This window comes from Leptopilina heterotoma, unplaced genomic scaffold, assembly GCF_015476425.1.
Source record: "Leptopilina heterotoma isolate Lh14 unplaced genomic scaffold, ASM1547642v1 Lhet_13, whole genome shotgun sequence".
Classification (NCBI taxonomy): Eukaryota; Metazoa; Arthropoda; class Insecta; order Hymenoptera; family Figitidae; genus Leptopilina; species Leptopilina heterotoma.
The window spans coordinates 554,183-580,853 of record NW_025110848.1 but is presented as its reverse complement, the minus strand read 5'-3'; the positions used below and the strand labels follow the sequence as shown (position 1 = coordinate 580,853).

The following is a 26,671-nucleotide window of genomic DNA, read 5'->3' as shown; positions in this document are numbered from 1 at the left end:
TAGCTATTCTTCAAATGTTTTTCTTTTAGTGTCCATTGATGTAAAAATGTTGTGTACATCCGATATCATGAAATATAACCGCCATTGCGGAAAAGAGAGTTGGAGTAAACGGACGACCAATATATTGATTTCATAGTGTGAGGGACCAGAAGAGGGAGCATTGGCACCACTTTGCCCCACACAATACTAAATCTGCTCTGTTACTCACATTGCCCTCCTCTCCCCTTGCACTTTTGTCTGGAAAAGAGAATATCCTTATATTCTTTTTCTCCGTACCAAGTATATATCCGTAATGTTGAAAGAAAAACCGAATCGAATCTTAGAAATCAAATTCCTATCGTGTATTCGATTTGATGAGTATCGATTTTGTAATAATGTTTCTTGCGATGAAAACAGTGGTTGGTTGTGTTCTTTTTGCTTTAGGATGGAATGATAAACAGAAAAAGGATGATGTTGTTTTTGTTGCGGGTTATTTTAACCAATGTTAATGCGCAAAGATGGTTGCGCCTTCATATTGTAGCGTCCCTGTAATTAGCATCGACGCCTAAGCGTAGAAATATTATTTTCCGCAAAGTTTTTAGGTTTTAAAACTGTCCTGAGAAATTTTAACACCTAAATAGATTGTCGCTAACTTCAGGAATCTAAATGGTTTAAATTCTGTTGCGTCAGTTGCGAGTAAATCTAACACAAATTAAAAATCCTTTTCTTTCGTGTAGAAAGAAGCAAGGAATCAAAAAATTTAACAAGCTCACTTCATAGTGGAGTGTATTGGTAAATTTTTTAACCTCCCTCTTATTTGTCGCCGTTAATCTTTTTTTCTTTTTCTTCCATCTTTTTTCCCATTCTCATGGGTAACATTTTTTTAGTCACAGTCTATTTCTGAGAAGCAAAAGGTTTTTCCGTATAAACCTCCCGAATATCTTTGTCATTCCCATTGAGAGTGATGTGATTTTTTTTTCCTTATAAGAGTTGAAAATATAATAAAGAAGAAATACTTGTTCGGATATACGAGCGAAGGGGAAACTTGAAAATCTATTTGGAAATTTAGATGTCCTCGCATAATATTGAGACTATGATTTATGTTTAAAACTCTGGTTTTTTATTATATACTGGAGAATGATATATTGTTTGCGGGGGAAAGGGATCGTTAATATAAAATCGCAAATTCTGTTTACTCTCATTACAAGTGAGTTTATTTCCATTACAATGCAGATTGTAAGCTATACACTGCTTTTGCTGTACTGCAACAAATTTACATCTCAATAAGAATAACATAAAATTTATCTTCATGTGCATATATGGTTGCGTTGCATAGGAATAGAATCAACTTGTCAGAACAACAAGCACAAATTGTTGGTTGGATAATAACAATTTTGTTTTTAGGTTCAAATTTGTAGCAATGAATACATAACGGATAGATTGTTTGTCCAAGAAGGGGTTTATAATAGTTTACAATGGATTCAGTATTAATATGCATAGAAATCAGTGTTGTGGAAATATTCGAAATTAGAAACATTCGAAACTAAAATTTTCTACGATTTTTTTTTCGTTTTTCAAATCAAAAATTTGAATCTTTAAAGTTGGACACTTAGCGTCGAAAACTATTTTTAATTCTGTTGGTCATAAAAATACCTTCGTACATTTAGGATGTAGAACTGTTTAGGTCACTTTTACAAATCTAAAACTTTTCAAAAATTGACCTAAATGTTTTGGGTAAATAATTTAGGGACATAAAATACCTTATTTTTGAAAATGATTACTTTCAGAATTCTTTATGTATTTCATTAGTCAGCATCAGATTATACAGATATATATATCTTAGGAAAATTCTATATAGATTAGTAGCCATTGAAAATAGAAGCTTACATGAAAAGAAAATTATGAGAGAAAATGGGTTAATCTTTTTGCAATATATGGCACATAAAGTATTTTTTAAATATTCTCTAAAAATTTTGATATTAAGGGTAATAAGTTTGATGTAGAAGAAGTTTGTTTTTATTAAAAGTAGACGCTAACTCTAGCAACATAAATTATTCGAATTCATTTCAGTTTTATATTTCCTTTAAACTTACATTTTTTCTGAAGTGCATATAACTTTCGATTAAACCTCTATTTCCTCGAGTTTAAAAGAATAAGCACTAGAGGGAAATTTTCTAATGGAATCAAAAGTGATTTTAGTGATTGAGTTTTGGATAATGCAAGACGAAAGTAATATAGAGTTGAGAAAATAAAAATGAAAAGGTAGGGGGAAGATAGTGTCAGGTTTTGTTATCGGAACTAGATAGACGTTTTGAAGGAAGGTACCGGAACATGACCTCAAAAGTAATTCTTTATACCTTGCTACCAACGTCAATACAATGACCTGACCTCATCTCGCATCCCTTCCTGACGATGATTAATGAAGAAACTGTTGTGTTTCGATATTAAATTTCCGAATAATAGTTTTTTTGTGCGAAAACTAATAAACTGTTGCAGAAACATTAAAAAACTGCTTTTCTGTTTATTCTGTTTTGTTTTTTTTCGAATCGAAACTAATTTTTTTTTCATTCACAACTGAAATAAGTGATTAACTTTTTTTAATTCCTTTTAATGTCGTTCCCTTATTTTTTTCCACTTCTCGTGTTATATGAAAAAGTAAAATGTGAGTTGATATTACAGTTGTTTACAAGTTTGTTTGGAAACTTAAGACTTAAATGCGTCCAGTCCTCATCTTGAAAGTTTAAATAAGTCTCTCCTTTTCTTTCGAAGAAGCTGTTGCTTAGTTTGTAAGTCGTGAGAACTCGCCGATAAAAGTTACATCGTTTAGTGTTTTCTAAAAAGAAGGTCACCTCAATCTTCTCTTCATTTTCTCATTTTCACTCTTTGCTTTCTTTTCACAAGAAAAGAGGGAAGAAATAGAGAAAGAGAGAGAGAGGGAAAAAGTTCGTTTACTATCTATGTTAACGCCGGATTTAGCGATATCAGCTGCTTTAGCCGACAAACTATCGACTCGTTTTCTAACACAATGGTTCATCCTATAGCAACTCTTGAAGATGGAAGAAATATGTACCTTAAGCAAAAATCGATGTATTCTCCTGAAAATACGTGCCTATTATCTCCCCTGGCGCCATTTTCACGAAGCGAAGAATTGACTTTGAGAAAAAGGCAATGAACCCTAAACTTATTATATTGAATTCAAATTCCGAATACCAGGGCTCGAATCAGTTAAAGTATTTAAAAATACGGATTTTACGGACAAAAAATAAAGAAGTATGGACCATTTACGGATCAATTACTGACAAATAATAACAAGTCCGAGTCAAATAAGAGAATGTATCAATCTTGTTAGAGAAAGTTAAATTAATTCGTTCGAGATATCGGTGGATTTGCTTTAGATTGGTGGAGAGCGAAGGAGTGGGAGAAAACTAAAAATGTTTTCTTTTTTTATTTTTCAGAATTCTGGAATGCATAAGGCGAAGGAAAAAGGTTTTGTTGCGCAAACCGGATGTGGATCGGAGGTGTCCGGTTCGAGGGTGAATAACGAAGAAGGTCGAGCCGCTTTTGAGCGGTTCGAAGGTCGGTGAGCACCGCGACGGGGCGAGCAACCCCGTTGCCTCGGTCAGCGTTTAGCCAATCTTGTATCTGCCACTGTCGCCGAACAACAGAACAGGTTAGTCGAATTTTTCTTAAGCATGATAATTACCCCATATTTTATGAAACAGGCAAACATTCAGGTTTGCCTTCGTTAGGTCGATTTAACCTTCCGTTGACAAATTTTTTGTCACGCCGCTAACACTCTGGGTCAATTTGACCCAAACTTTATTTTTATGCAATTTAATAATTGCGTAAAATAATAATTGCATTAGTCTAACTTTTATAATAAAATTATAAGTATACTTTGAAATATCCTTAGTATGATTAAATATAGAGAATTTAAATAATTCGACATGTCCCTTCGGATATTTTTTGATCAGGAGATATTATTTTTATTAAAAAAAATTATTTAACGTTAATGTTACAGTATGTGTTGGAAATGATAATTATAGAAACGTGTGCTCTTGCGTCGAAATGAAATATAGGTTAAATGAAAATTTTATTACTAAATTTATTACCTATGTCGTGCGATAATTCAAAAATGCCACTTTCATGAGGAATGAAATTTGGGAAATTATGAAAAATGGTAATTTGTGTTAATGAAGATTAGATTAACTTTTTCGAAATTCACATATGAAGAAAAATTCAGTAATGTGATAATTTAAAGATTAAATTATTATGATTAATATCGTTTCGGAAACGTGGAAATAAATTTCAGGATAAATAAACATTAGAGAGAGATGAATCTACTATTATTGTATCACAGTGGGAATTCTGTTATTATTTGGGGTGAAAATAGGAAATGTTCTTAAAATAAAATAAAAAACAAAAGTGATGGTTTGAATTTAGAAATTCAAATTCAGATTTAAAGAACTTTCACTGTATTAGCAAATTAGTTAGTTGTTCATTTATCTTCAATAAATATTTAAATTCGTGACTTGACATTGCCTTGAATATCTTTGATGTTTGAAAGTGAATGAAAAATTTTTTTTTTATTTCATTATTTGAGAATGTTTTGAATTTGAAATTTGGTTCGTTTGTAGAGTAGTGGAGGACACATCGAATCTCTACGGAAATCAAGTTTGACAGTCAATCAGAGCAATGACAAAGTGAATCAGTTAATCGAATTTTTTTTTCTGTCACCTCGTTTAGTTTGTACAATTGAGATTTGATATTGGATTTTATCTTCATAGTAGATCTCCCAGTTGCAACTGGCTCTTCATTACCATAGTTTTTGTAAAGATTTACGAAAAAAAAATCCTTTCGATTGATGTCGAATTTTCGAAAAATTGATGGATTTTTGATCTTGTCAAACATTGTTTTTGGCTAGATCCATCGGAAAAATTGCTTTTAATAAATAACTAATACAAATCATTCTTGCAAATTTGCGTGCTTTTTTTTGTTTGGTCTCTTCAATATTTCATATAGAAATAGAACGAAATAAAATTTTTAATTTCGATAATATTTATGTATATTATATAAATTTAATTCAACTTATTCACACAGAAAAAAATGTGTGTTAAATTTGTTGCGTGTAGTTTTCAGATGATGTTGTTTTAACACAATTTTGGTGTTATTTTAACCTTATGTAAAATGTATATTAATTTAACACCCTCTAGTGTTCACTTATTTGACTAGGACTAGTTATATTCATTATATTTTTGTCAATAAGTGGTCCGGAATTTTTTTATTTTTGGTTCGTAAAGTCCGTATTTTTAAAGGGAATCAGTAGTTTATTGAATCAGTATAATAATTATTATACTAACTGAATCAGTAAGTTTCTACTAATTATTCAGTTAAATAATTGGGTCAAATTATAAATTATCAGCAACATGGTTTACTAATTAAAAATATTTCTTGTTAATAATAATTGCTAATAATATTTAGTAAAAATTAATTTTTTCTCTTAGTGTGGATGTATTTTTCGGATGAAAGCTTTCTTAAACAAAAATTTTCTTTAAAAAAGTGCTTTTCACAAAGAAGTGTGAATAACATTATTAGAGATTTTCCTTTGATGTATTAAGAAGTGAATTTAAGAAAAAATTTTCCCTTTTTTTTGATAAATTGTTGAAGAATGTGCACATTTTAGGAATTCAGCTGAGCCATGGTGCACTTAACTCGGTAAATCGAGTGACTCGGTATTTTGTGCAATCTGAGAGAGCCGCGACCTCCCTTAAAAGAGTTTTCTGAGAAGGGTTTTCAAAGAATTGAAAAAAGTGAACGAGTAAGTTGAAATACTTTGTAGCAGGGAAGTTTTCGACTGTTCGCTGGTTATGGTTCTCATATATAGGAGGAGTGACATGAACTAGAGGGGAATGGATATAAAGCAAATTGATGACGAGGGTTGAAAACTGGGGTATGAGGATAAATGCGGAAGTTTATAAGGGTACAGGGTTTTAGTGATATATATATGTATATAGACGTCAAGTGAGATAAGATTCTTGTTTTGAGTCTCTCTTTCTCTCTTCACTTTAATTGTTTACGAATTTCTTGTTAATTATAGAAAGATTCAAGTTTTAGCGAGGATAGAATGAGGATCGAATAACTATTTTGTTTCAACTACTCTACTCATATTTAACTTAGTCAATTTACACCCAGGATGAGGAAAAAGCATCGTTCGCCTTTGCGCGCGCTTTCCCAAACGAATGCAATTTCACTTATTTCCTCTCATTTCCGAAGTTCGTGCCAACTTTCATAAAACTCCAATAATGTCTAACTTTAAAAAAACAGCTATAATTAACTGGAAACAATTCTTCTTTTACTATATATATTTACAAATTTATTGTTTCAAATTGTTTAGCATTTTTAAATGATAATAATAAAAAAGTAGAAAGTAGGTTGTAAAACGGAGTGTGTAAAAACTTTTTCTTAACTCTTGTATTTAAATATTGTTTTTATTTATCTTTTTTTTTTCTTTTTCTTATTCTCTTTAATACTTTGAAATTTATATTGAAGCGAGAAAGGAGAGATTTATTTTTACGGACTTTTTCTCGTCATAAAAAAAGTTTAATATTGAAAGTTATTTCCTATCTTTTAAAGATTTTTCACACACCTGTGACTCCAAAAAAGTAGTGACAAATATTTTTCCTGAGATTAGTTATCTTGGATCTTTTTTTCTTTTTTTTTGAAGTTTCAATAGGATGCATGATATATAGTGATTTTTTGGTGTACGAATATATAAAGAGTTTTATGATTTTTAGTAGGGGATTTAAGGTTTTTGAAAGATGTGTAAAAAAGGATTAAAGTGCATTGCGTCAACATAAATGAAATGACAAGAAAGGATTTTCTACTCTCTTTCTTTCATTCGTCTTTTGTCTTTTCTCTGACACTATTGCAATGACGACGCTTGTGCATTTCTTCAAATTCATTTCTTAGATTCATTTTGAATGTGCATGAGTTGAGAACTTTCTCAGCGCTCATCTCATTTTCTAGATAAGATATAAAAGTAAAAGCTATTTCTCTTTGAATCTTTTACTTTGGCTTGACTGGAGAAAATGTTTCATTCGTGGAAAATAAATTCCTTTTCTAATTTCATTATTATTGATTATTTATTTATTATACGGAAATGGATATTAACTAATTTTTACCATTTTCAAAGTAAAGAAAACTAAAATTGCTGTGAATTTCTGCTCTGTAAATCTATACTCTCTCAGGGCTCGAACTAGGTCCGTAAATCCCATAAAAGTCCGTTTTGCTTGTAGTCCGCAAAAGTCTATTTTTTTGAAAAAAGGTCCGTAAAGTCCGTAGTTTGATTGAAAAAGACGAAAAGGTCGTAAATTGTAGGATATAATTTGGAGAATTTAGAAAAATTACAAATGATTGCAGAAATTCAATTATTTCCAAAAGTAATAAAATTCTTAGCAGAAATTCAATTATGTTCAAAAAATTTTTAAAATTCTTTTTAAAATTTCTATTATCTTTAAAAATAATTATATTCTTCTTTGAAATTCATTTATTTTTAAAAATATTAATATTAATATTAATATTTTCGTAAATAATAAAATTCATTTTATAAATTCAATTATTTTCATAAATAATAAAAATCATTGCAGAATTTCAATTATTTTTAATACAATTTTAATCAAATTCCTCGAAAAATGTAATTATTCTTAAAAATTTTATTATAATTCGTCAAATGAATTTAATTAGGTATTTAAAAATTTATTGATAAAATTCTTTATGAGAAATTTCAATTTTAGGAAACATGCAATTATTCAATAAATTGTTTTTTGTATTTAAATAATTGAATTCTAGTAGAATTTTCTAAAAAAAATTTATTTAAAAATGGATTTCTGTTAAAATTCCAATTATCTTTATAAATAACAAAATTCTTCTCTGAAATTTAATTATTTTCATAAATAATAAAAATTTCATAGGAATTCAATTCTTTACCAATTTTTCAATAAATTTTTTCTTGGACAAATTTCAATTATTTTCAAAAAATTCTCGTCAATTCAATGATTTTCAATATCTACTTTTTTAATAAAATTTTCCAAAAGAAATCAATTATTTTTAATACAATTTTTATTAAATTCCTCGAAAAATATTATTATTCTTAAAAATTTAATTAAAATTCTTCAAAAGAATTTAATTATTTATAAATTTTTTTTATAAATTTCTTCGCAATCATTCAATTACTTTTATAAATAATAAAATTTTTACCGGGATTCAATTATTTTCGTAAATAATAAAATTCTTTATTAGATCTTAATTTTAAGAAACATGCAATTATTCAATAAATTGTTATTTTATGTTTAAATAATTAAATTCTAGTAGAATTTTCTCATAAACATTGACTTAAAAATGTATTTCAGTTAAAATTTTAGATTATAATTGAATTTCAAATGCATTAGAGCCTGAATTTTTAGAAGTAATAAATTGAATTTTGAAAAGGTTTCAAATTAAAATCTTTGAAAATCTGAATTTTTAACATTTCTAACTAACGATTCTGTGGAATTAATTTTTTTGAGAAAGTTTAATTGCTGATTTTTTTTTGAAATTTATTTGAAGTTTTATTATCTAATAATATATATTTAATTGAAAAATTTACAAATAATTAAAATTTTGTAAAATTGAATTGTAAATAAATGAATTTGAAAATATTCAAAGAACTTTTTCAAAAATTATTAAAAATATTGTTCTTATAGCTAAGAATTTCAGTTAAAAATACAACAAAAAAAATTTAATTTTGGAAAAGATACAAATTATTGCAGAAATTCAATTATTTTCTCCGAGTCTTCGACTCGGAGTTATCGACATCTTCATGTTTTATAGAATTATGGAAAATTTAATTTATAGTTTTAGGTAAAATGTTCACTGAGAAAACAATATATTTGAATCAAACATAATTATGTTTCTTATACAGGCAACCAAAAATTATCTTTGAATTAAAAATAATAATTTTGATTCAATACGTAATAAGTTTAATTCAATTAAAAAATACGTTTAATTTAAACATATTTTTTTTTTGGTCGACTACTTATTTTTGAATTAAAAAAAATTTTTTCTCAGTGTTCTTTTATTTGACTTGGACTGGTGATATTTTTGTCAGTAATTGGTTCGTAAATGATCCGTAATTTTTCATTTTTGGTCCGTAAAGTCTGTTGTATTTTTAAATACTTTCACTGGCTCGAGGCCTGTTCTCTAAATTGAAATTAATAAAAATGTGGTCAAAGGTGTAGGAATTGTTGTTGTAGGAATTTTTAATCAATGCCAACATTAAATTACATAAAATTTCTCCTCCCGTTTTATAGTATAAATGGAGCTTTAACAAGTTGATTATTAATTTACATGGAGAATATGTTAATTTAGAATAGAGCGCAGGAGTAGGAGGTGAATTGGGGGAGGGAGCATTTAATTAATTTCAGCAATGGTTATTGAATTGGAAAATATTTGTAGTTGAATTTTTGAGGTTGGAAATTTAATTTAAAGAGGATGATGTTTCGATTGAATATTAATGATGCATCGTAAGGTTATATCATGGTAATTCTCGCGTAAATTCATGAGCTAAATTAACGTCACGTGTTCTCAATATGCGCTATATGTATGAATGTATGTATGTATATGGGATGGTGGTGGCTGTGATAATTTTGCGTGACTTCGATATATATGAAATTCCCTTGTTCTGCTGATTCGTACTTTATGGCACATACACGGATGGCGTATTTCTCTGTTCTAGCTCTGGTTACGAGAATGAGTCACAGAGTAACGTTACCCTATTCTCCGTTGTCATGTCCATGCTCATATGATGCGCTTATAAATGTCCCACAGGACAAGAAATATGTATATCTACGTCATTCTATATTTGATATTGCCTCTGCACATTCTAATAAGGTCAACTGCACATCTAAAACAGAAACTCTCAAGTTGATATTTTAATCATATTTTATAAACAAAATGCAACTTCATCCTACTATATTCCTTTTACGACCTAGACCTTTGCATACATTATAATCTACAGTGTACCCGAGTCACTGTAATTAACATGAAATTGCTTTATGATAATTTTTATCGTAAAAGTAATATATAAATATATTATCTAATGTAATTATTATCAAAATGCATACGTAGTTTTTTAATGTTAAATTATAATTATTATTTAAAAATTTTCTTTTTCTTTTAATATTTTATTTAGCTCTTTTGTTCCTTTTTTAATTACACATAATTACACATAATTTTTGTCGACTAATTTGTAGTTTAACAAAAACATTGTGATTGATTCATTGCGAATTCATTAATTAAAACATGAGTCCCAGTTGTGTAATTATTGAACAATGAAATGTGATTGATTTTCACGTGCATTTACAATTCACTTTATTTGCGAATAATCGCTTTGGTATAATTAATTAGCCAGATTGAAATGTCTAAATAATGTTTTCTTATTGCCTCGGATTCTTTTTCATCCGATGAGTATAGAAATTCTCGGTTTCTTCTTTTTTCTATTTTTCCCTCTTCTTCAACATTCTCGAACTCGTTGTGTTGTACATTCTACAGATTTAAGGTTTACCTTCTACAGCCATTTCAATAGGTTCTATTTTGCTTTCTCGCTATTTTTGCTGCATCTTGTATGTAGAGAAAAAAAGAGAGCGTAGTCGGAATTCCAAGGCAGAATCGAGGAATTGCTCATGGTTATTGATTTTTTTTTTGTTGGAAATCGAAAAACGTAATCATTAGTCTTGATAAAAAAATGTGATTGTTATGGAAATGATAATGAATTTTGTATTTTTGATTGTAAGGTACTTTATTTTAGTCTTGTGTTTTTACAATGGACAAAGAGTTTGCTTTTTTTAATGTAAACAGGGCTCGAACTACGTTGGTGGACACATTTCCCAATCCATTTTTCCCAATAGAAATTATTTTCAATTATTTTCAAAAGATATAAAATTCTTCGCAAAAATTCAATTAATTTCAAAAAGTTTTTTAAATACTTATCAAAATTTCAATCATCTTTATAAATAATAAAATCCTTCTCCGAAATTCAATTATTTTCAAAAATTAATAAAATTCTTTGCAGACATTCAATTATGTTCAAAAATTTTTAAAAATTCTTATCCAAATTTCAATTATCTTGAGAAATAATTAAATTCTTCTCAAAAATTCAATTATTTTAAAAAAATTTAATAAAATTTTACACAAACTTTTAATTATTTTCAAAAAATAATAATAATTTCACAGGAATTTTATTAAAATTCGTCAAAAGAATTCAGTTATTTAAAAATTTGTAGATAAAATTCTTTATGAGAATTCAATTTTAAGAAACATGCAATTATTGAATAAATTTTTTTGTGTGTTTAAATAATTGAATTCTAGTAGAATTTTCTCATAAATATTGATTTAAAAATGGATTTCTGTTAAAATTTTAGATTATAGGGTAAGTGCGGGTATAGTCGGACAGTACTAGTAGTCGGACACTTTCGTGTTTTTTGGCAAATAAATAATAATGCATTGTGATAATTACTTTAAAAAGTATACTAGACGAATGTGTGAAGTTTATATTTTATTAAAATAGTGTTATTTTCGAAAATAATTAAACAAGAAATATTTTATTTAATGTTTTAAAAATCATGGTGTCCGACTATAGATACAGCCATTTTCGAGTAGCGCGATGAGTGGCACAAAGTTTTGTTGATAATTAATCATAAATATTAAAACTTATAGGGTTTAAATATTATATTAATAACTTCTAATATGCTTTAATTCCATTTTCCAGCCGATAGCAATTAAAAAATTATCTATTTTACTTTATAAATCCAAAATATCTGACAGATGTCCGACTATAGAAACAAGGGGAAAAAGTGTCCGACTACTAAAGCATTTGTAATTTTTTATTAAAATGTTTATATTTTATTAAATACTCAACTATTTGTAACAAATTTACATGATTTTTAATCCTGAAGAACTCCTTTAATTAATAATGTGCTTATGAACACAGAAGATATTTGCTATTTCAAGAAAAAAACCATAATTTAAGATTGTATCCTTAAGTGTCCGACTACTAGTGCATTTACCCTAATTGAGTTTTAAAAGCATTAGAGAGTAAATTTTTAGAAATAATTGAATTTGGAAAAGGCTTCAGGTTAAAATGGATTTCAGTTAAAACTTTAGATTATAATTGATTTCTAAAAGCATTAGAGAGTAAAGTTTTAGAAATAATTGAATTTTGAAATGGTTTCAGATTAAAATCTTTGAAAATTTGAATTTTTCATTTTTTTAACTAACAATTCTGTGGAATTAATTTTTTTTCAGAAACTTTAATTGCTGATTTTTTTGAAATTAATTAATGTTTTTATTTTCTAATATATATTTAAATGAAGAATTTACGAATAATTGAAATTTTATAAAATTGAATTGTATACAAATGAATTGGAAAATTCTTAAAGCTCTTTTTCAAATATTATTAAAAATAATAGATTTATAGAAGATGTTTAGTTAAAAACACGAAAAAGAAAATTCAATTTTGTAAAAGTTACAAATTATTGCAAAAATTCAATTATTTTCAAGAGTAATAATATTCTTCACAAAAATGAAATATTATCCAAAATTATAGAATTCTTCTTAGGGATTCAATTATTATTTTTACAAATGATAAAACTCATCGCAGAATTTCAATTATTTTTAATACAATTTTAATTGAATTTCTCGAAAAATGTAATTATTCTTAAAAATTTTATTAAAATTCGTTGAAATTTTATTAAAATTCAATTATTTGAAAATTTGTTGATAACTAGTCTTTATGGGAATTGAATTTTAAGAAACATTCAAATATTCAATAAATTATTTATTTTTGTATTTAAATAATTGAATTCTAGTATAATTTTCTAATGAAAATTGATGTAAAAATAATTTCAGTTAAAATAATTGAATAATAATAATTGAATTTTGAAAAAGTTTAATTGAATATTTTTAATATCATTTTAAGTTTTTATTTTTTAATATTTATTTAATTAAAGAATTGACAAATAATTGAAATTTCGAAAAGTTGAATATTGTAAAGAAATATGGATTTGAAAATTGTCAAAGAACTTTTTCGAAAATTATTAAAAATAATCGACTTAAAGAAGCATTTTAGTTAAAAATTCTTGTAAATAATAATTGAATTGATAATGATTTTATCACTCGCTCATATTTAATTACAATTATAAAACATGAAGAAATCGATCACTCCGTGTCGAAGACTCGGAATTATCGATATCTTCATGTTTTATAGTTATGAAGATAATGTAATTTATAATTTTAAGTAAAATTTTCTCTTATTTGAATTTTCTTTAATAAAAATTGCGTATATTCGAGCATTTCCTGATTGTTTAGAGAATTTTTTAAGACAATTCTGTATATGTCTAGTTTGAAAAAAGAGGGGAAGAAAAAATTGGTGAAGTTGAGAAGATCGATAAGTAGTGTATAGGATGGCTTTGGATTGGATGTGTTTATAGGACAGTCGAGGGTGATCGGAGGAGTCAGACGACTCCCCTGTAGTTCTTATCACGACGGGGGTTTTTCTCCTTTATACGATTTCAGCTGTAGTCGGACAATCAGCAAAGCTCGCGGCTCCCTTGCAGCCATTGTAAACAGAGCCATTTGTCAGGTGACGACCAGAAACTCCCTCCTCTCTTCTCCCCCTCTTTCTCTCTCTCTCTCTCTCTCTCTCTCTCTCTCTCTCTCTCTCTCTACAGATACGATTTCGTTACTGGGAAAATCCTACTCTGTATTCTTCTCTCGTGAAAATAAAAATGGCAAACGCATTTTTAAATCACTGGAAATTTTTTTTTTTCAAAATAAATTTTTAAACTAAACATTTGAAATTTTTCTTTTATTCTCATTTTTAGACATTTTTCAGTTTCGATAAATTTTCAACCTGGAACTAAAGTTTCAGGTTTAAAAATTTACTGTCGAAACTGGAAAGTGTTTGATTTGAATCTAATTCAGATTTTGAACCTAAAACTGTGAAGAGTTCTAGGTTCAAAATTTGTTCGAAACTGGAAAGTGTTTGTTAAAGAGGAAAATATTTGGGTCATGGATTGCTATAATATTGAGTCGACGATACTTGTTATGAAAGTATTTTTCATAAAATGTAATAAATTTTAAACTTAATTTCTTGTTGTTGAAATTTTTAATAAGCTGACGCAATAATGTAGATGAAATTATTAGTGGCATATATAGTATTTTATAATTTATTTCTTCATTTTGATGATAGATAATAAAATAAGAAAACAATTATGTGTCAAGCACACTTTACTCGGGGAAGAAAATTTAATTTAATGAAAGTGCATCTTAGAAGAGAAGGAGAGAGAGAGAGTGAGAGGCAGAAGAGAATTTTTGCAAAGAAGTTCTTTTAATCTGATCACGTTTTTATTCGAAAAGAACACCAATGAAAATTTATAATCAGAATCATTTTTAATACCTAATTTTTCATGTGCCTACAATACGAAATTATTATTTAAAATCCAATTTAAAAAGCTGAATTTTTTATTCGTATTTGTAGATTTAAAATTAAAAGTGTTGGAAAATATTTAATTTTAATAAATGATGATTATGATTCACTGAATATAGTCACTAAGTTCTATTTTCTCTTGACCCTATTTATGGTCACGTTTCTTAAATTTATTCTTTCTTGAAATTTTTAAATATTTATTTTTGTTTTATGTTATATTCGGATTGAATTCACTTGTCAGAAATTTTTTTTTCCTCGTGAATTAAGATCCAATTTTGTTATTATTTTTTAAAACAATTTTATTATTTTATTCTTTTATTATTATTATTATTATTATTATTATTATTATTATTATTATTATTATTATTTTGATTTCAATGTTAATCAATACTAAAAGTTTTCCTTGCGCATAAAATTAATTGCAGTGAGAAACATTAAACCCTTTAAATAATCTAGCCTTTAGCGTATGTGTGTTGACGAGGGATTTCGAAACTTCATCAAAGTGTCGAGGTTAACAAAAGCGGCAAGCTTCTAGCAAACCACCCTCCACAGGATCAGATGTGATCAGTATCGCGAGAGGAGAAAACATCCTGAAATCAGGTAACCAACTTGGTTTCACGAAACCACACAAATCAAGTTTTATATATTCTCGTATTTATGAAAAGATTTTCCTTTTCTCTTTAGGGGTTTCGTTTTTTCACCTTTGATTGTTTAGAAAAAAGGCATGAAATAGGTGACATATTTTGTCGTTTATTTTTAGAAAACTTATATTATTGAAATAATGTTGCACGTGATTAGATATTTTTATTTAGAATTTTATTTAATTATTTAAAATTTAATATCACAGTTTTTCTAAGGATATCAAATTGAGACAAAAAATGTTGCTTCGCAACACTTTTGATTTGTTTTTTGTCTCAATTTGATATCCTTAAAAAAAAACTGTGCTTTTGTAAGAAAACATTTTCATTGAAATGTTTATTTAAAGAAATATTTTTATTTAAATATTTATTTAAAGAAATATTTTTATTTAAATATTTATTTAAAGAAATATTTTTATTTAAAACAGTAATGATTTTTGTTAATTTTATCAAAGTGAAATAGTATAATGCGATAAATTTTGCACATGTAAATTCATAAATTGTTTTGTCAAGAATGGGTTTTCCCAAGGTTAGAGAAACTTCCGAGTTTCTGAATAGTATATGGCAATGTGGAGTGGATTCAGGTTCTTCGTCTGGGTTCATTATGTTCAAAGTAGGTTTACTCTGACCTTAAACAATCACTTTAACCTGCATATACAAGTTGTAGTAAACTTAATGTATATATATCTCCTGATGCTTCCATCTTCAGATTATGTAATTTAGAGAATATAACAGAATTTGCATCTTCTGTTTGAAATGTTTACATCTCTCGACTTTTGAATATGTTTGAAAATTTTATTTCCTGTGGAATTTTGGAAAAATATTTTCAACTGTAAAAAAAAGTACAAAATAGAACTGATTTTATTGACCATTCAAAAGAGAGATATAAATTTGATTTCCGAGTTTTTAATTCGAATAATTAATAATTCAGATGAATAATTAAGTCACAAAAAGTTGTGGGGTATTATTTTTAAATTAAAATGGATTAAAATAATCTGCAGATTTTTAATCCATTAATAACGATTAAAATAGTCCATCGAAAGATTATTTTTTCTAAATGTCTTAAAATAATTTGTTTTTGGTTTATTTTCAAAAAATATTCGAAATTCAATTATTTTCAATATCTAGTATTTTCATAAAATTTTGCAAAACAATTCAATTATTATAAAAAGAAATTTATAAAATTCATCCAAAATTCAATTATTTTTATAAATAATAAAGTTACCACAGGAATCAATTATTTAACAAAATTTTTATAAAATTCTTCACAATAATTAAAATACTTTCACTAATAATAACAATAATATTTCATGGAAATTCAATTTTTTTAAAAAAGTTTTGATAAAATTCTAAGCAAGAATTCAATTATTAATTACTTTTATAAATAATAAAACTCATCGAAAAATTCAATTATTTTTAATACTATTTTAAATTAATTAATCGAAAAATTCAATTATTTTCACAAATAAATTTTTCCACAAGAATTCAATTATTTAAAATAAAAATTTTTATAATATATATTATATTTCGAAAAAATTAATTTTTTAAAACAATGTTTATAAAATTCTTCTGAAAAATTCAATTATTTTCAAAAATAACAAATTTTTTTTACAGAAATTGAATTATTTTTAAACATTTTAATAAAATTTTTCACAATAATTCAATTATTTGTGAACATTTTAATAAAATTCTTAGCAACTATTCAATTATTTTCAAAAGTAATAAAATTCTTCGCAGAAATTCAATTATATTTAAAATTTTTTTAAATTCTCTTTAAAATTTCAATCATCTTTAAAAATAATTAAATTCTTCTCTAAATTTCAATTATTTTCAAAAATTTTAATAAAATTTTTACAGAAATTGAATTATTTTCGTAAATAATAAAAAATTCTTCTTAGGGATTCAATTATTTTCATAAATAATAAAATCTATCGCAGGATTTCAATCATTTTTAATAAAATTAAAGAAGAATTGCTCAAAAAATGTAATTATTCTTAAAAAATTTAATTTCAATTTCTCGAAAGAACGAATTATTTTAAAAAAATGTTTTTTTTTGAAATTCTTTGGAAGAATTAAATTATTTACAAGAATATTAGAATTTTTCACAGGAATTCAATTATTTTCAAATATTTTAATTTTAATGAAATTGATCGAAAGAAATCAATTATTTTTAAATACATTTTTAATTTCTTTTTTTTTGAAATAATTTAATTATTTTTTTAGATTTTAATAAAATTCTTCCCAAGAGTTTAATTATTTGCATAAATAATTCTTCGAAAGAATTCAATTATTAAAGATAAATAATAAAATTATTCCCGAAAATTTAATTATTTTGAGGCATTTTAATCAAATTATTTGTAAAATTCAATTATTTTCATAAATGACAATATTCATGACAAGAATTCAATTATTTTTAAAAGTAATAAATTTCTTCTTAGAAATTTAATTATTTTAAAAAATTCTAATAAAATTGCAAGAATTCAATTATTGGCAAAAATTTTTATTGATTACTTTGTAAAATGTAATTATTTTTAAAAACTTTTCGTAATTCAATGATTTTAAATATCTACTACTTTCATAAAATTTCCAAACGGAATTCAATTTATTAGCAGAATAAGAAGGAAGTTTAATTTTTGATGAAAGTTAGGAAAAAGTCAGGAAAATAAAATATAGAATGGAATTTTTGTCACTTTTGTGAAGTGTCTAAAACGAGTTTTTTTGGTCCGTCGTCAAGTTTTTATTTTTCGATAGCTACTTTTTTACTACTTTTTTTAGTTTGAAAGCTACTTTTTGATACTTTTTGAAAATTAATTGTCGAGTGCGAAGTCTGCAATTATTTTTTTGGAACAATTTCCCACTGAGAATATTTTAAAGTTTCTATTGTACAACAACCATTAGTTTGGGGAGAAAAAAGTAATCTTTTATATATTAAAAGAAAAATTGCTCTCCTGATATATCATTTTAGTTTATCCTAGCTCAAATATTCCCCTTCCTAACGCAAGTACTTGGAATTAATTTTATTCTAGATTAGATTAGATTAGATTTATTCCTCCAATTTGGATTTAAATATATTTGTTTACCGCACAAGTAATTTTTTTATCCTTAATTTTATTTAAATTCGGTAGGGTGGAAAAGTTTATTTTATTTGATTTCTAATGTTTTTTAATTGCATTTAGTTTTTATTTGTTTCATTTTTTCTAATTCATTTCATTCTTTCATTTATTTCATTTTTTAAAGTATCCCCGAAGTTAGCGTCGAAAATAAATACTTCAGATTTTATTAATTTCACCTAGGGGGTTAAAAAATTGTCCAGAGTACTTTTTTAACTAGAAAACTTTAAAAAAATTATTTTATTCTTTTCGGTTTCGTGAAAAAAATCGACGGTCAGCATTGATAGGAACTTTAGGGACGTTTTATTTATTTAATTTTATGTAAACATTTTAAAAACATTGAGAATTAAGATGAACTTTTAATTCATGTAAACATGTCGGAGGATTTATAGTTTAAAAAATAATAAAAGTTGAAAAATAAAATGAAATATAAATTAACTTTATATTTTAGGCATATTAAAAAGTTTTTCTCTTGCAGAGTTAACTGTATTATTATCGTTTCTGTTGCGGAGTGTTGTAAAATGTCGAAGTATAAAGTATAAAGGGAGTGAGGAGTTGAAGTGCAAGTCTCAAGAAGAAAGTTAAAGTATACAATTTCAACTCGCGTTGGATGGAATTATGCTCGTTGGTCTTTCGTGAAGCAGCGTTTGCCGACGTGACTTATCTGAAGTCTTGCACTCTAACGATCTCCTCTCACGTACGAAACACACGCGGCTAGTTATATAATTAGTCAAGGTACAACGAGGTAGCTCAGTAATTATCTCGATAAGGATAAGCATAACGATAACGATAACCAACGTTCTTCCGGCATGTGCAGCTGGTTCATGCTCACGGAAGCAGAGTGATAACCTTCTTCTTCGTCCCACTACTGCTGTGTCTTGATCGTTTGCAGTGAAAAGTTTTCTTTGCAAAAAAAAAAAAATAAACTTTCATCTTTTTGCGCAATTTGTCACATAAATTTTACTTTGTCTTAGTGTGAGCCAACAATTTTTCTTCATATTCAAGCTTTTTCCTTTATTTGAACATCATATCTGAGAATGTGTGAGATTTAACAGTGCACACACACACATCCTCTCTCTTCTCTCTTTTAGTGAGTTTATCTTGAGCATATATATATAACTTGATACTAATAGTGTTTTATTTAATAAATGTTGAATTAATTTATTATTTTTGCTATACTTACAGGGCTCGAACTAGGTCCGTAAATCCCGTAAAAGTCCGTTTTTTTGAAAAAAGGTCCGTAAAGTCCGTAATTTGATTGAAAAAGGTCCGTAAAGTCTGTAAATTGTACGATATAATTTGGATAATTTTAGATAAATCACAAATGATTGCAGAAGTTCAATTATTTTTAAAAGTAATAAAATTCTTCGGAAAAATTCAATTATGTTCAAAATTCTTTTAAAATTCTCATCAAAATTTCAATTATTTTTAGAAATAATAAAATTCTTCTCCGAAATTCAATTATTTTTAAAAATTGAAATAAAATTCTTGGCAAGATTTCAATTTTTTTCAAAAATTTTCCTCAATTGAATGATTTTTAATAGATATTTACTATTCTAATAAAATTTTCCAAAAGAATTTAATTATTTTCAAAAAATAATAAAAATTTCACAGGAATTTCATTATATCCAATTTTTTTTTATAAATTTCTTCTCAAGAATTCAATTCTTTTCATGAATAATCAAAATTTTTACAGACATTCAATTATTTTCATAAATAATAAAATTTTTACAGGGATTCAAATTATTTTGGTAAATAATATAATTCTTATTAGGAATTAAATTATTTTGATAAATAATAAAACTCATTGCAGAATTTCAATTATTTTTAATACAATTTTAATCGAATTCCTTGAAAAAATGCAATTATTCTTAAAAATGTTATTAAAATTCGTCAAAAGAATTCAATTTTTTAAAAATTTATTGATACAATTGTTTATGAGAATTTAATTTTAAGAAACATGCAATTATTCAATAAATTGTTTTTTTGTATTTAAATAATTGAATTCCAGTAAAATTTTCGCATAAAAATTAATTTAAAAATGGATTTCAGTTAAAATTTTAAATTTTAATTGAATATTAAAAGCATTAGAGCGTAAATTTTTAGGAATAATTGAATTTTGAAAAGGTTTTAGATTAAAATCTCTGAAAATTTGAATTATTCATATTTTTAACTAACAATCCTGTGTAATTAATTTTTTTTGAGAAAGCTTAATTGCGGATTTTTTGTTATATTATTTAAAGTTTTTATTTTCTAATATATATTTAATAAATAAATATATTTAATAAATTATTAGAAATTACTATTTATTAGTAAAATTTACTAATTCAAAAACAAAAAGTCTGTTGGTAATTTTAATTAATAAAGATTTTTGATTATTCAAATTTAGCTTTTGAATTTTGACTTTTTGAACTAGTAAATTTTACTAATAAATTAGTAGAAATTACTATTTATTAGTAATCTTTTTAATTAGTAACTGACTTTATGCTTTTCAGTCAGTGAATTTGACTAATAAATAGTAATTTCTACTATTTTATTTTTTTAAATTTACTAATAAATAGTCATTTTCAATAATAGGTTAGTAAAATTTGATAATTTTAAGTAAAAAGACAGTCACTAATTAAGAATAATTACTAATAAAATAGTAATTATTCTTAATTAGTGATTGATTTTTTTCTTTTGAATTAGGAAATTTAAATAATAAATTACTATTTATTAGTAATAATTTTTAATGAGTGATTCATTTTTAATTATAAATTAGCGAATTTTACTAACAAATAGTAATTTCTACTATTTTTTATTAGTAAAATTTACTATGTATTAGTAATTATTTTTATTTAGTTATTGATATTTTGCTTTTGAATTAGTAAATTATACTAATGAATTACTATTTATTAGTAATTATTTTTAGTTAGTGAATTAATGTTTGCCTTTCAATTGGCGAATTTTACTAATAAATAATCATTTCTACTATTTTTTATTAGTATATTTTACTAATAGTCATTTCTACTAATTTATTAGTAAAATTTACTAATTAAAAACCAAATAGTCAGTCACTTATTAATAATTATCTATAAATTAGTAAAAATTACTATTTATTAGTAAAATTTACTAATAAAATAGTAAAAATTACCATTTATTATAGTAAAATTTACGGAAGCAAAAAGTTAGTCACTATTCAAATTAGTAAACATTTTGACTCATTCTAATTTGGAGAGAAACCAGTTATTTTTGACTAAGTTATTTAGAGAGTACCTTTAAATTTTAATAAGACATAACAAACAGCATATTTTGTTTACATAAAACAGAAAAATTCAGATAATATTAGACCTTCTTAAAACAAATTGTCTTGAAATTATTAAAACATAATATAAAATCCCATTTCTTTTCACGAACAAAAAAATAAAATTTCCTTCATTTTGATTTCTTGAGAATTGTCTTTTGAATAAATAAGAAACTTATTAAAATTGATAAGTTCTGAATATATATATCGTTCTTATCGTATTTGCGAAAAAATATTGAGAGAAAAATAGACTTATTATTAATAAATAATAATAGCGAAAGCAAAAAGGGAGAAGAATAAAAATCAATATATCTTGATTTTAATTTTAATAGGCTTTGCGAATATTTTTACATTCTTTTAAGTCTTCGTTTATTCTTTTTTCGCATGTTTGCCCCTCTTTTTGTTTTTTAATAATATGCTATGACTGAAGATATAAACTCCTTTTTTTTCGTTTTAATATAAATCATGAATATTTTATATGAGTTACTCACCACTTTCTTTAAATGAAAAAATAAATTACATGGAGAGGGATTAATCGATAGTAAACTAGGTTAAAAATTAGAAGTTGAAAGTGAAAATAAGAAGATTTCTTTTTTGTATTTTCATTTTCATTGACTTTGAGTCAAGTTATAAAATGAATGCCTTTTAGGATGTACGTAGAAATAAAGGAAAAAAAAATATATATATGCAATTCCTTCTAAAATAAGTATTCAAAGCAGACAAGGGAGTTGAAAATGTGTCGCGAAAAGTCCAAAGCGCAATGGTTTGTCGGTTAAAGAATAAGAGAGAAAGAGAGAGAGAGAGAAAAGTACTTTATACTTGGTGCGTGCATTTTAATGATGTAGGGCATTCGAAATATAGGCCACGATGAGAATCACAATTTTATTTTTATGACTTGAAAGCTCATGAATGTTTTCCATATTCGTTTCTCTTTTACTTACAACATTTAAATTATTCACCATTTGTTTTTTTGGGATTTTATTTTTTTTCATATTTGATATATGTTCTTTTATTGTACAGTGTTTTTAATTTTTGAACGTTAAAGATAGATTGAGAAAATATTTTCAATTTATAGAAAAATAAAACAAGTACATACACACACACACTTTATTGTGAAATAGGAGGAAATGATTCTGACATTTCTGAGTTCGTATAACCACACTTTCCACAAGACCTACTCCATCATCTCTCGACCAAATGGGGGGCAGAGGGAGGAGGGAGAGCTGAATAGTATTCTACCAGTGATCAATCTATATCAATCGAGATCCCTGGGCAACTCGGAAACCAATTTCTCCCTTATTCCTTGATAACTAGTTGCAATACAAAATAAACAAAGAAAACAAACTCTTATTTCAATACAACTTTGAGAAATGACTCGATTTTTCGAAATAATGTTACATTTTTATTTGAAAAAAAAAAAAATTCCGAGAGCAAATGTGATTTTCAGTGCGGATACAATAATAGAGAAATGGTCTAAAATTGTTTACAACTTTATGAGTGAGGTTTGGTTGGAGAATATTTGTCTTGAAGTGAAGCATATTTTTGGATTAAAGTAGATTTTTTAAAGGAGTTTTTAAATAAGTATTTTTAGATTGAAAACGAAATGAATATCAAATTTTTGATGAACGTTATTTAATTCTTTTTCTGCACCAAGAGATCAATTTTATTTGAACCAAATATAATTTATTTGAGTTGAATAAAAGTTTATTTGTCTAAAAGTCTGCTTATAATTATTTATTTGAACCAACTAAAATTTATTTGAACCAAATAAAATTTATTTGAACCAAATAAAATTTATTTGAATCAAATAAAATTTATTTGCACCGAATAAAATTTATTTGCACCAAATAAAATTTATTTGAAACAGAATCAAAATTATAAAGAAAGTTTTTTACAATAGGGGGCAAAATAGTCATTTTCCTCGATTGGAAAAAGTTTAAGTTACACGCTTCGCACTCTTGCTACTATTTAGGTACTTTTTTTAGATCTCAGACATTAAAAGCTACTATTTCTGTTTTTTTTTTTTTTTTTGAGAATTTCCACTACTTTAAATTCGATAATACTAGAGACCAAAAAACTATTCTCAAAAACAGGTTATAACCAAACTTTTTCAAAACGATTCAATTATTTTCAAAAAATATTCGAAATTCAATTATTTTCAATATTTAGTATTTTCATAAAATTTCGCAAAACAATTCAATTATTTAAAAAAAAATTAATAAAATTCATCCAAAATTCAATTATTTTCATAAATAGTAACATTTCCACAGGAATTCAATTAATTTAGAATATGGCATTTTTAAAAAAATTTCGAAAAAATCGATTACCTATTTAACAAAATTTGTATACAATTCTTCACAATAATTCAATTACTTTCACTAATAATAACAATTTTCATAAAAATTAAATTTAAAAAAAAAAATGTAATTTTTTCGATTTTGATAAAATTCCTCCCAAGAATTCAATTATTTACAAAAATATTAGAATTTTTCACATGAATTCAATTATTTTCAAATATTTGAATAAAATTGTTCGAAAGAAATCAATTATTATTTTAAATACAATACCTATTAATTAAATTTTTTTAAAATTCAATTATTCTTTTCGATTTTAATAAAATTCTTCCCAAGAATTCAATTATTTACTTAAATAATTCTTCGAAAGAATTCAATTATTGAAGATAAATAACAAAATGATTCCCGAAAATTGAATTATTTTGAGGCATTTTAATAAAATTCTTTCCAAAATTCAATTATTTTCATAAATAACAATATTCATTACAAGAATTCAATTATTCTTAAGAGTAATAAATTTTTTCTTTGAAATTCAATTATTTTAAAAAATTCTAATAAAATCGTTCCCAAGAATTTTAGGAATTAATTAAAAAAAAATTAATAAAATTATTCTCAAAAATGTCAATACAATCCTTTGTGAAATTTAATTATTTTTAAAAACTTTTTGCAATTTAATGATTTGCAATATCTACTATTTTCATAAAACTTCCAAACATAATTCAATTATTTTCGTAAATAATAAAAATTTCTTAGGAATTAAATTATTTAAATTAGAATTTTAATAAAATTAGTCGAAGAAAATGAATTATTTAAAAATTTTTATAAAATTCTTTGCAAGAATTAATTTATTTTTATAAATATTTAAATTCTTTATCATAAAATTATTGCAATGACTAATTTTTGAAAATACTTTTTAAAAAAAGTTGATTTGAATGTTAATCAAAACTTTTATGGATCATAATCTTTGTTCATGTAAATTTATCAAAAAACCCATTGTTTTTATTTTTTATAGTCCTGTTTTTAATCTACCAAAAATAGTTCATATACATAATTAAATAAATGAAATAAAAATAGTTTCTAATCACATGATTTTTTGTTTAAGTATCATTACACGTTTTTATAGTATAGACCTTCTAATAATGTCACGCGAAACATTAATATATTTACAATAAATAAAATTATGAGTAGGAAAAATAGCTTTCTACTTCCGGACGATTATATCAGTTTTGTATTAATGCTTCATTTATGTATTTTTAAAGAGAAACTATATTTTTCTCTAACATCAATTTTGCGTCATTTCCGGGTTTTTTTTTTATCTAATCAAAGCCCCCCTATAGTTGACGTTTCTTCACTTTTGTTTAAAGTGCTTGAGAGAGAATTTATATGCATTTATTCAGAGGGGAAGGAGTGTCTTAGATTTTCTCGCTTGACTTTTATGAAAATTCACCTATCTATATACCATTATTGATACGAATTTTTTTTTTCTTTAAACAGAACATTTTTTACTCAAATATTTTTGACATTTTTGACTGAGAAGAAATGAAAATTAAAAATTATAATTAAAAAAGATTATTAGCAAATTTTCTCTCTATTTTACTCCGTCCTCTATTTCTTTCCGTTATTTCTATTCCCCCCCCCCCTCTTAATTAGTAAAATTTGACTATTTTTTGAAATTATTTATTAGTAAAATGTCGTTCGACTTTTTTTAATTAGCAATTAGTACAAAATAACTAAAAAAATAGTCGAATTTCAGTAATTGGAATAGTTACCAAAAATTTTAGTTATTTTGATTAACTTAACTAATATTTAACTAATAACACAGGTCAACAAAAAAAGACTTACTTTTTTTTTATGAGATAGCGGAATGGTTTCCTATGTATTTTTGGACGCTGAACACGATCCCGACTTCCAAAATTGCCCATCACGTCAGGATTTTGAGAAAAGTGGGGGTAAAGACCCCAAAAACGCTTTGTTGAGGAATTTCAACATTTATTTTCTCTTTAACCTGACGTGCTAGAGACTTCCACAAGGTCTTAAATTAAAGCTTATAATGTGCACTAAAAGACCAATATCCATAAAATAAAAAAAAATAAAAATTTTTTTCAAAAAATGGGATTGAAGACACCAAAAATTTGTGTTTTTGGATTGCTTTAATAGACTTTTTGCAATTGCTTGGATTCGCATGAAAATGGTTACTTGGGATTTTTGGGGTCACTGATTACGAATCCGATATTAGTTTGCAAAAATTAAAAATGGCGGATTCGTAATCAGCGACCCCAAAAACCCTGAAATAACAATTTTCAAGCGAATCCAAGCAATTCTTAATTTTTACATCTGCCATCTTGGTTTCGCCGTTTTAAATTTTTGCAAACAAATATTGGATTCGTAATCAGCGACCCCAAAAACCCTGAAATAACAATTTTCAAGCGAATCCAAGCAATTCTTAATTTTTACATCTGCCATCTTGGTTTCGCCGTTTTAAATTTTTGCAAACAAATATTGGATTCGTAATCAGCGACCCCAAAAACCCCAAGTACCCATTTTCAAGCGAATCCAAGCGATTGCAAGAAGTCTATTAAAGCAATCCAAAAACACAAATTTTTGGTGTCTTCAACCCCATTTTTTGAAAAAAAATTTAATTTTTTTTTATTTTATGGATATTGGTCTTGTAGTGCACATTACAAGCTTTAATTTAAGACCTTGTGGAAGTCTCTAGCACGTCAGGTTAAAGAGAAAAGAAATGTTGAAAATCCTCAAAAAAGCGTTTTTGGGGTCTTTACCCCCACTTTTCTCAAAATCCTGACGTGATGGGCAAATTTGGAAGTCGGGATCGTGTTCAGCGTCCA

The 26,671-nt window shown here is 25.6% G+C and overlaps 1 protein-coding gene across 6 annotated transcripts in view; it reads left to right on the top strand.

Moving 5' to 3' along the window:
* LOC122512939 (inactive rhomboid protein 1) overlaps positions 1 to 26,671 on the top strand; it is a 348,315-nt gene that overhangs the window by 59,556 nt on the left and 262,088 nt on the right. For all 6 annotated transcript variants that reach the window (XM_043629088.1, XM_043629093.1, XM_043629092.1 and 3 more), the window contains one exon: positions 3,435 to 3,649. The gene's annotated coding sequence lies outside the window, so the exon portion shown is untranslated. The remainder of the gene's footprint in view (positions 1 to 3,434; positions 3,650 to 26,671) is intronic.